Consider the following 12,649-nt stretch of genomic DNA (forward strand, 5'->3'; position numbering starts at 1 on the left):
CGGTGGGGGGGAGGCAACAGATGGCTTGATTGCTTTTACCTGTTGCTAATTTGTTAGGCAACAATTTCTCGTTTGTGTTTAATTGTGCCCAGACTCAGAGACGGCAGGGCACCAGCCAGTGGATGGTCCTCAGGTGCCTGCATGGGGCAAGGGGTCAGGTGTCCTGCCTGGGAATTAAATGCCAGAGTCTGGAAATTAATGGCAATTCCTACTTCTCTCTTGATTGGACTCTGGTCCCTGTCCCTGTCCCTGGCTGGGCATTAGGACCCTCTGAGCAGATGCAGCAGCAAAGAGGGAGCTGAGCTGGGGCCAGCAGGTCTGGCCCCATGTGACCTTGGGTGGGTCACTGAACATCTCTGGGCCCCATTTGCTTGACTGGGAAATGAGCACCATCACACACGCCCTATCCACTTTGCAGGGTTGCCGTGAGCGTGAGCAGAGCTAATAGATCTGGGAGCACTTTGACATGTGCAGTGCTCTGTAATCGTGAGGCATTATTTGCTAGCAGAGCCATTAAGAGCTTGGATTCTGGAGTCATCCAGGCCTGGACTGAATTCTGACTCTGCCACTTGTAACTGGGAGATCTCGGGTGAGATACGGAAGATTTCTGTGCCTCAGTTCCTCACCCACGCAGTGGGGTGGTGATAGGCCCTACCTCTGGGCTGCCGGCAGGGGCAAGGAGTTCACAGCAGTCCAGCTCAGCCCAGCTCTCCCAGAACACAGCCCATCCTTCCAAGTTGTTACTGGGCCACTACCGCTTTCCCTTCAAGCCTCGGCTTCACGTCTCCCATTCTGTGCACCTGCTCTGATGGGGCCCCTCCTTGGTGTCACCTTCCTGGTGGAAATCTGTTGGGGGTTGGTTACTTCTCCCCATCAGCTGCAATCTGGGGCCTGTGAGCCTGGCACAGAGGACAGCACATGAGCAAACATGGCCATTTGAAAGTATCTTCCGGAGAAGAGAAGAGCCACCAAGGTCCCCAAAATGGGGGAGCTCGTGGACCGGCAGGGCCCTCTGAGTGGTCCTCGGTCCCACCCACATCTGGGCCCCCTTCTCCAGCCTTCCTGCCGGTCCTCTGGGCCTCGGATGCACTGCCGGGAAAGTGCCTTTCACTTACGTGACCTAGAACGTGTTTCCATTGCTGGTATTTCGAGAGCCATCCCTTCTACACACCTCAGCGACCATGTGCAGGAACTTTCCTTTAATGAACCTTTTCTGTGTTGGCCTCCATTACTTGCCGGCTGGGTGACCTGGGGCAAATCCTTTCACTGCTCTGAGCCTCAGTTTCTTTTTCTGTATCTTCGGTGGGGGAGAGGGGACCTCCGGATTATTCTGAGGATTAAATGCCACAATATATCAATCTATGTAAAGTGCGCTGCTCAGTGTCAGGCACATAGCCAGCACTCAGGGTAGCTGATCAACGATCAGTGGCGGGTAAGTGACAGGGCTTTCATTTGGAATCACAGAGAAAACAAGGCTTACGAGTTTGTCAGGAAAGCATTCTTTTGAGAAGCTTGCTCAAGGGGTTATTGACTGAGAAGTCATCTTATCTCTCCTTGGCCTTTGGATTTCTTTCAGGGAAATGTGCAATCATTAGAAGAGGTAAGTTGATGGAAGGAATGGAAGGTGGCAGAATGCTCTCTTGGGCCAAGTGATGAGAAGGACAAGCCAGTGTTCCAGGAGGAGGAGGCAGGAGCTGTGGCAGGGGTGGGCGGGGTTTGTTGATTCTCCTGTGTTGGGAGCCAGGGAGAATGAGGAGGTGGGAGAAGGTGGGAGGGAGGGGGAGGGAGAAGAAAGGAGGAGAAGGGAAGGTAAAGGGGGAGAGGGAAGAGTAAGGAGGTGGAGGGGAGTGAAGAGATAGGGAGGTGGGAGGGAGGGGGAAGGAGAAGGGGAAGGGTGAGGAAGTGGGAAAGGGAGGGAGGAGGAGGGAAGGGGGAAAAGGTGGTGGGGAGGGGGAAGAGTAAGGAGGTGGGGGAAGGCGGGGGAGGGTGGGGAAGAATGAGGAAGTGGGAAGTGGGAGGAAAGAGGAGGGAGGGAGAATGGGGGAAGGGGAGGAGGAAGGAGGGGGAGGGAGAGGGAAGAGGGGGAGGGGAAAACGGTGAAGGGGGAGGGGGAAGAGAGGGAGGGATCAAGATTCTGCCTTTCCTTTCCATCACGCCTCCTTTCCATGGCATCTGTCCATGTCCTCTTAATTTGGTTCTGTATCTAAATAGCGCCCTCCCCAAATAACAGGCCCCTGCGCCGCCGCGCCTCTGCAGTGCACCCCTGGAAGCACTGGCAGAGGGTCCCAGGAGGGCCCCTCCTGGAGCAGCAGCCTCGCTGAGAGAGCTGTCCTGCCCGTTTTTCTCTCAGGCACTGCCCCTTTCCTCGGCAGGGGCGATCAGGAGTCGCGTGGAACAAGCGCAAACCGGCTTGGGATGTGGAGTCTCTCGGGTACCAGCTGGTGACTCCCGCAAGTTGCAAACCTCTCGGGTCCTCCTGCAACGCGGTGTGCGCGATTATAATAGATGAGACTCTCCGCCTAGCTGGGGCTCCGCTGAGCTGGCAGGGGTGCGGGGCCACGTGAGCAGGGGCCACGTGAGCGGGGGCCAAGCGCGCTCCAGGCCGCCATGGGCCCAGGTGGCTGGCACAGGGACCTCACCGCATCGCGACAGCGTCTCAGGGTCCAAGGCAGGTACGTGCGTGAAACCAACTCAGGCCCACAGAGCTGGCCCACGTAAGCCAGCCGGCCCCAGGGGCGAGGGATTGGGGATATTATTGAGTCTTTCCCATGTCCGCCGAGGGTCTACCCCTGATGTTTTAACACATGTCTCTTCTCCAAGTTTGCTCTGCCTACGTGCCCTCCCCTACAGTTAAGGAACCAGGGAAGGAAAGAAAGGAGCCCCTCCGTGGGACCAGGTGCGGTACTAAAGGCTTTGTGCCCCTTCCTTCATCTGGGGTCACCATGGCCCTTTGGGGCTAGTAGTAGTGTGTTTTGTTGTAGGTGGAAACACCGAGGGTTAGTAAAGTGACTTGTCCACCACCTGGTGGCTGGGGTTGGAACTCACACCGCTCTCCTCCGGATCTCGCTGTCTCCCCTCTCTCAGCTCATGGGATTTTCACACCCGCAGTAGCTACAGACTTTCCCATCCCTTGTGACTCAGAAGTCACAGAATTCTATGATAGCAAGACTTCTGTGGACTTTCAAGTAACTTCCTCCCTCATACCATTTACTCCCACTATGTTCCATTCCACATATATTAATAGTAACCTGGATGACAGTGAAAAATAAAATATTGCAGGGTGGAGGGTGAGGGGTATGGCCCTTCGCATGCATGACCAAGAGAGGCTATGGAACCCACAGGGTTCACCTCGACCCCAAACTCGCTGGTGTCTACCTATGTGCGGCTGTTCTCGGAAACCCAGCAACCCGTTGCTTAGAATGTGGTGTTGGACTTTTATCAGAACCTGTGGGGAAAATTGGTGATGGGGAAGTTAGGGGCTTGCTGGCAGCTTGGGAGACCAAGAATGGTGACGACCCATTCAAAAGCATCTGTTCAGATGGACAAAGCAGTTCTCAAAAGAAGGATGACCCCAGAGCAAGACAGGACCCCCCACCCCATGCCCTCATCTCAGGGCCTCTGGCTCTGCATGCAGGTTGGGAACGCAACGTCTGGGAGAGGGCTGAGCACCCACGGGGCTGTGCATATCCTGTGGGAGTGGATATGTGTTTAATTTAGGCACTCCGGGGCGCCATGCCAGAGTTTCCATCAGCTCGTGGAGAAGTGAGAAAACATGAGTGAGTGTTTCAAAAAGCTAAATGTACTCATTTTCAATAGGATTGTCCTTTTTTCTGGGATTCTATCTTTCTTTCCTTGGTGTGAAAACATCTTTTCATCCAGGAAACAATGGTGACCACAGAGTTGATTTCTTGCGTGTCTATACTTGGCGGAATACAAAGCTGGTGATTTTATGATGAATCCTCCAATTCTATCTTTAAAAATTTTGCTGAACTACAAAATCCTTAAGTCTGAGGACCATGGGGTTGTACTTTGTCAGTTATCATTTGTATCAACTCTCTTCTCAATCTTGGGACAATTTTTTTTCTGCTTAGCACAGACATTCTTTGAAAGTCAAATACCTCGACACTGTGCTTAAATTTAATAATTTTTTTTTTGGTCTACAGGGTAACAGGTATTATATTCCACATGCACCATCATTTGGAGAAGAAAATACTTCCTTTACAAGATTGTGTCTCTTTGCTTTTCTGTATCTGTTACTGTGACTTGGTTTGAAAAGTGTTCGTTCCTATAAAAAGACCCCATAGGCCAGATGCAGTGGTGGGAGTGAAGGAGGGGAGTTGGAAGGTGGGAAGGACAGACGGTGAGCCTCAAGGTATCCTGAGACCTTTGGATAAAGCAAAAGCTCAAATCATAGGTGAGAGACTGCCAAGTTCCTAACCCTAAGAAGGACCATGCCAAAACCAGATTCAAAGGGCAAGGTGGGGAGAACACATTAGCGAGATCAATAAGGTTCGATGCTAAGAGAACCTATTAGAGTATGTAGTGGAGAATGAGAAGTGCGGGGAGTCCCCGACCACGATGGTCAACAGTCAAGGTGGCAGCTCAGTGCATTACTTGGTGGATGGTGCATGGTGAGAAGCCCAGGTGCAGAGACTGCTCATGTCCCTGTGAGCAGGAGTTAGACTGCTCATGTCTCTGCGTTGGGTGTCCCTATGTGTTATTAACACCTGCTGCGGTCCACAAAGCAGGGGATGGGGCAGGATTGGTGATTCTTGCATTATCACAACCACTATTGTTATGCAGAGTAAAAGACCTACTTCCTTCTTCCCTTTGAGAGAATTTTTGCTGGGGAGCTCCATTTCTTCATGCTCCACTTTTTCGCCCCTACTCCTACTAATGCCCCCGCAGGGAAGAGGAGTTGTCATGTGATAGGTCAAGTTCTGGACTCTCGTAGGAACTTTAGAAAGTGGGCAACACCCCATACCCTTCCTGGTACTTCCTGCTTCCTCATGGGTGCATACCATGCAGGTCCCTCTTTTGGTGTTTCATGTGGAGCCTGTAAGCGGACAAGACAGGCCTCAAGGTGCAGGCCTGGCTTTGTCCTCTGGACTCCAGACTAAGTGGATGAGTTAGGCCTACTTTCAGTTTCAGGGGAAGGAAGTAAGAAGCCGTGTCAGACCTCCAGGCCTCCACCATATTCCCCAACTCAGTTATACCAGAAACACCTACATTGGGGGTTATGGAGTAGTGGCGCTCAGATAGTAAGAAAACAGTCCTTTGGTTTCCATTCCGCTCGTGTCTCCTGGCTTTAAACGCTAGCTCTCTGCTGATGATCCTCAAATCTCTTTCTGGGCCCTGGATCTATAGATCTGACAGTCTACTTGGCATCTCCTAAGGCTGTCTACTGAGCACGCCATTTTTCACGCGGCCTAAATGAGCTGCTGGTCTTCTCTTTCCAGGCCTGCTGTCGGCGCCAGCTCAGTGAATGGCAAGTCCCTTCCTCCAGCTTTCCAGGCTGAAGACCTTGGTGTCATTCCTGACTTCCTGCCTCTGTCCCTACTGCCCCGCCATCGTCTCTTGTGTCATGGGTCCCTGGGGAGCCTCCTGACTCATCTGCCTGCTCTTTTTGCTTCTACCCTTGCCCCTGCTCCCCACACCATGGGCCCTTCCTGACCAGAGTGGTTCTGGGAACTTGGAGGTCGGACCATGTCACTAATCTGCACCAAACCCTTTAATGCTCCTTAATGACACCCTGTCTCTGTCTCTGTCTGTCTCTGTCTCTGTCTCTATCTCTTAAACACACACCTTCCTATGACTTACACGACCCAACAAGATCTGGCTCCCCCTTACCTCTCTGACTGTATCTTCTATTACTTTCTTCCTCATTTTCTCACACACTGGCCTCCTGGCTAGTCCTTGAGTGGGCCTGTCATGCTCTTACCTCAGGACCTTTGCACAGACTGTTGCCTTTTTCTGAAAAGCCCTTCTCAATATCCATGTAGTGAGCTCCTTCACTCCAGTCAATTCTTTACTCAGTGGGGTCTTTCTGACTGCCTTCTCTGAGATCTCAACCCTATAACATTTTATATCTCCCTTTCCTGCTTTATTCTTTTTTCTCTCTGGAAGTTCTCTCCATCTCACCTTTTATATACTTTATTGTCTTGTATATTGTCTGTCTCCCCAGCAAGAAAGAGAGGTGCCAGGGGGAGTTTAAGCTGTTTTGTTCACTGCTCCTTGTTAGAGTTCTGGGTACAGTAGCTGCCCCATAAATACCCGTTGGAAAACAGTGAGTCAATGAAGCACGTGAAAAGGTGCTCCACCTCATTGTCCTGGAGGAAATGCAAATCAAAGCCACAACAAGATCCCACTTCATCCCGCTAGAATGGTTATTACAAAAAAGACCCACAGTCATGGGTGGCGAGTGTGGGAAGAAGCAGGGCCCTCTTACGCGGCTGGGAGAATCGTACAACGGGGCAGCCTATTTGTATCACAGCGTGGCAGCTTCTTTAAAAGCAAAACGTCAACTTACCCTGTGACCCGGTGATTCTACTCCAAGTTGTCTACACAAGAGAAACAAAGAACTGTGTCCGTGCAAAGACTTGTATGCAAATGTTCCCAACATTCGTCTTTGTAATCTCCCCAAATGGAAAGTCCCCAAATGTCCATCAGCAGGTGCCTGGCTGAGCAAAATATGACATAGCCATACAAGGGAAATATGACATAGCTGTACAAGGGAATACTAGTCAGCAGTCAAAAGGTGTGAACTATGGATACGACATGGATGAACCCCAAACACATGCAAAATGAAAATAGACACAGGGGACTGTATGTTGTGTGATCCCACTCGTGTGAAATGTCCAGAGAGGGCAAATTTAGAGAGAAAGAACACAGGTTTGTGGTTGCTTGTGGCTGGGGTGGGGTGGGTTAAACAGGTATGAAGGATCTTAGTGGGGTGATAAAAATGTTTAAAACTGGGTTGTTGGTGATGCTTGCACAACTTGGTAGATTTGTGAAAAAAATCGTTGAATTTAATGCTCAAACACTTAAAATGGGTGAATTGTACGGTCTGTGAATTATACAGGCAAACCTCATAGAGGTATGAGGTTCCGTTCCAGACCACCTCTGCAAAGTGAGTATTACAATAAGGCAAGTCAAATGAATTCTTTGTTTCCCCGTGCATATAAAAGCTATATTTACACTCTACTGTAGTCTGTTAAGCGTGCAATCGCATTATGTCTAAAAATACAATGTATATACCTTAATTAAAAAATACTTTATTGCTAAAGAAATGCTAACCGTCATCTGAGCTTTCAGTGTCATCAGCGATCACAGATCACCATAACAAATATAATCATAATAAAAAGTTTGAGATACTGCGAGAATTACCAAACTGTGACACAGAGACACGACATGAGCAAACGCTCGGAAAAATGGCTCCACATAGATGCGCTTGACACAGGGTTGCTGCAAACCTTCAAATTGTAAAAAAAAAACAAACACAATTATCTGCAAAGTGCAATAAAGTGAAGGGTGATAAACGAGGTGTGCCTGTACCTTAGTATTGTTGTTTTGAAAAATAAATGAATGGGTGCTCTTGTGCACAACAGCTCCCTCGCTTGGGAATCCTGGGCAGGTTGAGGGCTGGGGACCAGGGCAGGATCAGGGTCCCTCCCATCCGACCGCCAGCATGGATCGGAGGGCCTCTCTGCTCACACTGTGGGAGCACAGGAGGGCCGGGTAGGAGCCCCACAAACCCTTGCTGCTCCTGGAGCCCTGTGGACCTCAAGTTCATGGCAGCTTCCCGAGCCAGGCCTGCCTGTGGAGTCGGAGGGGGGAGGCGGGGGAAGCAGAAGCAGATGGGGAGGGGGCCCAGCAAGGAAGATCTGGAGTCAGCAAGGCCTTTGGAGAAGCAGAAGGGCAGCCAAGGGAAGAAATAAAAGCTGTGGAGAGTCTCGGGGCCGCCAAAGGGAATAAGAAGGGCGTTTTACAAATATATCAGGGGAAAAGGGATCCTTGAGAGCCGCCTGGCCCATTAATAAATGAGAAGGGAAATAAAATTAATGATGATGATTAAAATGGCTGAGCTGCTGAAGTGCTTTGTAAAATTGGTCTTTAACAAGGAAAAGGAAAAAAATCCGAGGGACGGGCAATTAGAAAGCGACAGAAGCCTGGTCAATACGGCTGATGAAAGGTAGGAGAGAGGATACTTAGAAAAATTGGATAATGCTGACCCAGTCCGCATCGCTACGTCCGGATATAGGCCTTGGGGGCTGAAAGAATTGCTGATGAGATTATTAAACCCTTGGCAGGTATGTATATATACATATTTTGTGGGGATGATCGTGGGAGAAGCCTATGGAACTTGTCTCTCTTCTTTCCCACCGGGATCCTGTCATTCCTGGTCCTGTGCACGGTGCGATGGGAACCCACCTGCGACAGATTAAAATACTGGCCCTGATTCTTTACTCATCTAGCCTTTGCCATGACTTCATCTCATGTAGAGTTTCTTGCCCTGTTTCTTGACATTGGGCTTCACCATCTGACAGTCAATGAGGCGTCAGCAATGTGGCAGAGCAAGGACTTCAGATGCCCTTGAAATGTCCACCCCGGCCAACTCCCAGTCTTTCAGGGAGAAGCCAGGCTGTCCCAGGAAGCAAGTTGGCCAAATGAACCTAGACCAGCCAAATTTCAGCTGACCTGAATATCCTGGAAAATGAATGTTTATTATGGCATGCCCCTGGGATTTTTGTGCTTGTTTGTTATGCAGTGATAGCTAACGGATACATGGTCGTCTACAAAGGCTGCTTTGACAGATCTAGAGTTCCCATCTAAAATCTCTTTTCACCTTAGTTTAAAAAAAGTAAAAACAAATCATGACATACCCACTGTGTGATCATTTTCAAGTGGGGCATACTGTGTCTAGAAGCTTTGGTTACTGTCTTCAAGGAGCTAGCCTGGAGGAGACAGACAGGGAGGTAAACAGACAGTTACGAAATATGATGTCAAGGAAAGCTTCCAGGAGGAAAAAGACCTCTCCGTCGAGCCCTGGAGGAGAAAGAAGAGGAAGGAAGGCACTCAAGGCACAAAGAGCAGTGTGCCCAAAGGAGCGAGGCTGTGAAGCGAGTTGGCACACACGTGGGGCCCAAGCCCCTCTTTGTGCTGGAATGTGAGTCCCAGCATGGAGAGGCGGGCAGACCCTGGGTCCAGCTCTGACATTTTACAAGTCCCTGACCAAATGTTTTTATAAAACGAGGCATCAACAATGGCAACTTATTATCAGATGATGAAGTCCAGGGATACGCCATTAAATTAAAAAGTGGCACAAGATGCGATAAAACTCAAAGAAACTCAAAGGGAATAAGAGACTCGGGGTACTGTTGCAGATGAAATAAACAAACAGCGTAATCCAGGGATGCCACAGGCGCAGAGGTAATTACACGCCAGACACCTGCTCCCGAAAGTCAGCCTGGGCTCTGGGAGGCCTGGCCCGGAGCCCCCCAGCATGGCCCTCGCCTCCTGGTACCCAGATCCCTTCTGAGCTGCAGACCCTTCCCCTCGGGGTTTCCTTTTGAGTCTCAAGTGTCACTTCCCCTAGGACTTTCTGGGTGTGGTGTTCCCTGCATGGGGGTGGGGGAGGAGGCTGGGGATGGTGGGGAGGGGAGAGGGAGGGGAGCAGCCTCCCTGGCCATCTGGTGCTGAGCATGCCTCCCCCTCAAGGCCCGCCCCGCCTTCTAGCTCTCCAGGAGTGAGGGGAGCAGGCCCAAGTGTGTGTGATTTCAGAGTTAATCTGTCTACACTAATTAAATATTGACGGCTGTTAAATATTCATGGAGCGTTTTAGCTGGCAGGTTTGATGTCTCCAGGCCCTGCCGGCCGCAGCGCTGCTGGTGGGCTCTCTTGGCTGGTCACTTTGTGCTCCTGACCGCCTCTTTCGCACCCAGAGGTTTCCAGCCACTGCACTGGGTGGCCTGATAGGAACCTCTCTCTACCCCCGGGTCTCAGGGAACTCCTCCTCCAGGCCTAGGATGACCGATTGGCTTGCATGTGTGGGATTTGGGGGGCTGCAGCTTTGGGTGTGGGGCTTGGTGGGAGAAGAGCCACCAGTGTAGACAGGGACCACCTAGGGAATGTGGCCTGGGGTGTGGGAAGGAGGTTTGACAGGTCACCTAGAGGCCAGGCGGTGTGTTTTCCAGTGGGGAATTCTGGGGGTGTCCTTCCTTCAGGCCAGGCTCTGAGGGAAGCACTGGAGAAAGCGGGTCACCGGGTAGAATCCCTGCTCCCTGCGGAGCCCAGTCTGGTGTGAGGGGACCATCCTGCAAAGGGCAGTTATGACCCTGACGGAAAGTGCTATGACGGTGGGGTGGGGAGGAGTGGGCTCTTAGGCAGGGGTTCAGGAGGACACGAACCAGGCTGGAGGAGGGGGTGGTTGGGACAGGCTTTGCAGAGTGGGACTTCAGGCAGAAGCCTGAGAGACAGGCAAGAATTGGGCAAGTCAGTACAAGGGGGTCTGTGTTGAAGACGTCCTGCCAAGAGCAGGGCTCGGGTGAAGGCCCAGATTCCAGCGAGAGGTCTGGAGGCTGCAAGACAGAGGGGTGCAGGGAGAAGTTAGGGAGGGGAGAGGACAGGAGGGGAGAGGTCGGCAGTCTGCAGAAATGAGGGTGCATGGCCCGGTAGCCTGGGCTAGGTGCTGCTTTCCTTGTCTCTTGCCCTCTGTCCCTTCATCCGTCCGCCTCTGCTCTGAGCCCCATGCGAGGTTCTTCCTGGCCTGCCCCAGAATTTGCTCCAACTTGCCTGCCTGTGGGAGAGGAGGGCTGGGGAAGGTCAGGTCAGGAAGGCCAGGGGCAGAGAGCAGGCCTCAGGGAGGCTGGTAGGTACAGGAAGTACCCTGGAGTGGGGCCGGGCTCTTCTGAGCCCTGGAATCCCCGATTTCTTGAAGGCAGCTTGTCTGCAGGCAAAGGAGGGTGCGTTCCAAGGCACACATGCCAGTGGGTCAGCATCTAACCATAGACAGAGGGCTCCCTAAGGCCAAGAGGAGGTATCCAGGGTCCTCCCTGGCCCCCGACCTTCCCTCCAGGCTGCAGGGCCTGTGGCTGGCCTCAGGGACCTCTGTGTAATTTCCCACGGCAACGCAGGCCCGGCCAGAAGTGTCTGAAAGGGCCTCTTCCTTCCTGTGTGTCCGGTTCCGGTTGTGTGGGGTCCCTGTGGCCCAGGGGGATAGTACCCGAGTGACCACGTGTGTCACGTCTCCCTCAACAGCGAGGTCATGCCCTGACTGTACTGGGCCTCTCAGGCTGGGTCCCTGCGGCCGAACCCCTGAGGCTTCCTGCACCGAGGACCGGCAAGAGGCATTGACCTTTGGGCCCAAGGGGATCTGAGACTCCAGAGCACTTGCCTTTGGGTGATACCAGAGACAATACACAGTAGCGGCAAGAGCTGGTTGGCTTTAGCCCTTCTCGGCACTACTGCATCTCCTACTCACTCCGCCCTACCGGCTAGGTGGTTCTGTGAGGCCCATTTCACAGAGAAGGAACCAGGAGGGTCAGAGAGGTTGAGAAGCCATCCAGGGTCACACAGCAAGGGTGGAGCTGACATCTGGTCTGGTGGTGTAACTGGAGTCCTCGCCTTTGGTGCTACGTCAGGGGTTCTCAGCCTTCCCCCAGACGAAAATCACCTGGGGAGCCTGGCAACATGTCCGCTCTGGGCCCCTCCAGGTAGGGCCTCCTTTGTGCTGTCACCTGTGGGGCTGGGGGCTCTTCCCCCTGGACCTGGACGAAGAGGGGGCGGGTCGGGATTCGGCTTAGGAACAGAACCCCTCAAGTTAGGACCATGACTGCTTTAATGTTGAACAAAGTTCTCTTTAAGATGCCGGTCTGCTTCAGAGCTGCTAATAGAACCGGGAAAAGGTTTGTATTCCCCTTGGGCCAGAGCCATAAAGCAGAGGCTGTTAAGTCCTGGGCTGCCCTGATTCTGATGGCAGCAGCAGACAACAAACCTGGGGCGAGGGGAAGGAGGGACTCGAGGTCTGATGTGGGGCTCATTGCTTGGCTATCCATCCCCTCTTGATGGAAGCAGAATTAAGAATGAGCTGTGCTCGAATCGCCCCTCGCTAGCTGTGAGGCCTTCGGTAAGCAACAGGTTGCCTCTGAGTCTCAACATTCCTGTCTGCAAATTGGGCTCATAATATTACTTCCCCAACAGTGTTGTAAGCATCCCACGAAATGTGTGAAGCACCCAACACCAGGGGTAGCCAAATGTTACATAGCACTTCCTGCACGTTAATCACTGTCCTATGTACTTGACATACGTTAACTCCCTTCATCCTCACAGCAGCCCTTCCTGGCTGCCGTTACTACTGTCCTCTGTTTCCAGGTGAGAAACTGGCATGGAGATATAAATGTACTTGCTTATGGTCCCACAGGTAGGAAGTGGGGAAACTGAGGTCAACCTGTGGGACTCCAGAATTCATCCTATTTTTTTTTAAAGATTTGATTTATTTGTTTGACAGAGAGGGAGAGAGAAAGAGAGAGCGAGCACAAGCAGGGGGAGCTGCAGAGGGAGAGGGAGAAGCAGACTTCCCACTGAGCAGGAACCCCGACGCGGGGCTCGATCCCAGGACCTCAGGATCATGACCTGAGTTGAAGATAGCCGT

Source organism: Ursus americanus, chromosome 23, assembly GCF_024610735.1.
Source record: "Ursus americanus isolate L20-20 chromosome 23, mUrsAme1.1.p, whole genome shotgun sequence".
Taxonomy (NCBI): domain Eukaryota; kingdom Metazoa; phylum Chordata; class Mammalia; order Carnivora; family Ursidae; genus Ursus; species Ursus americanus.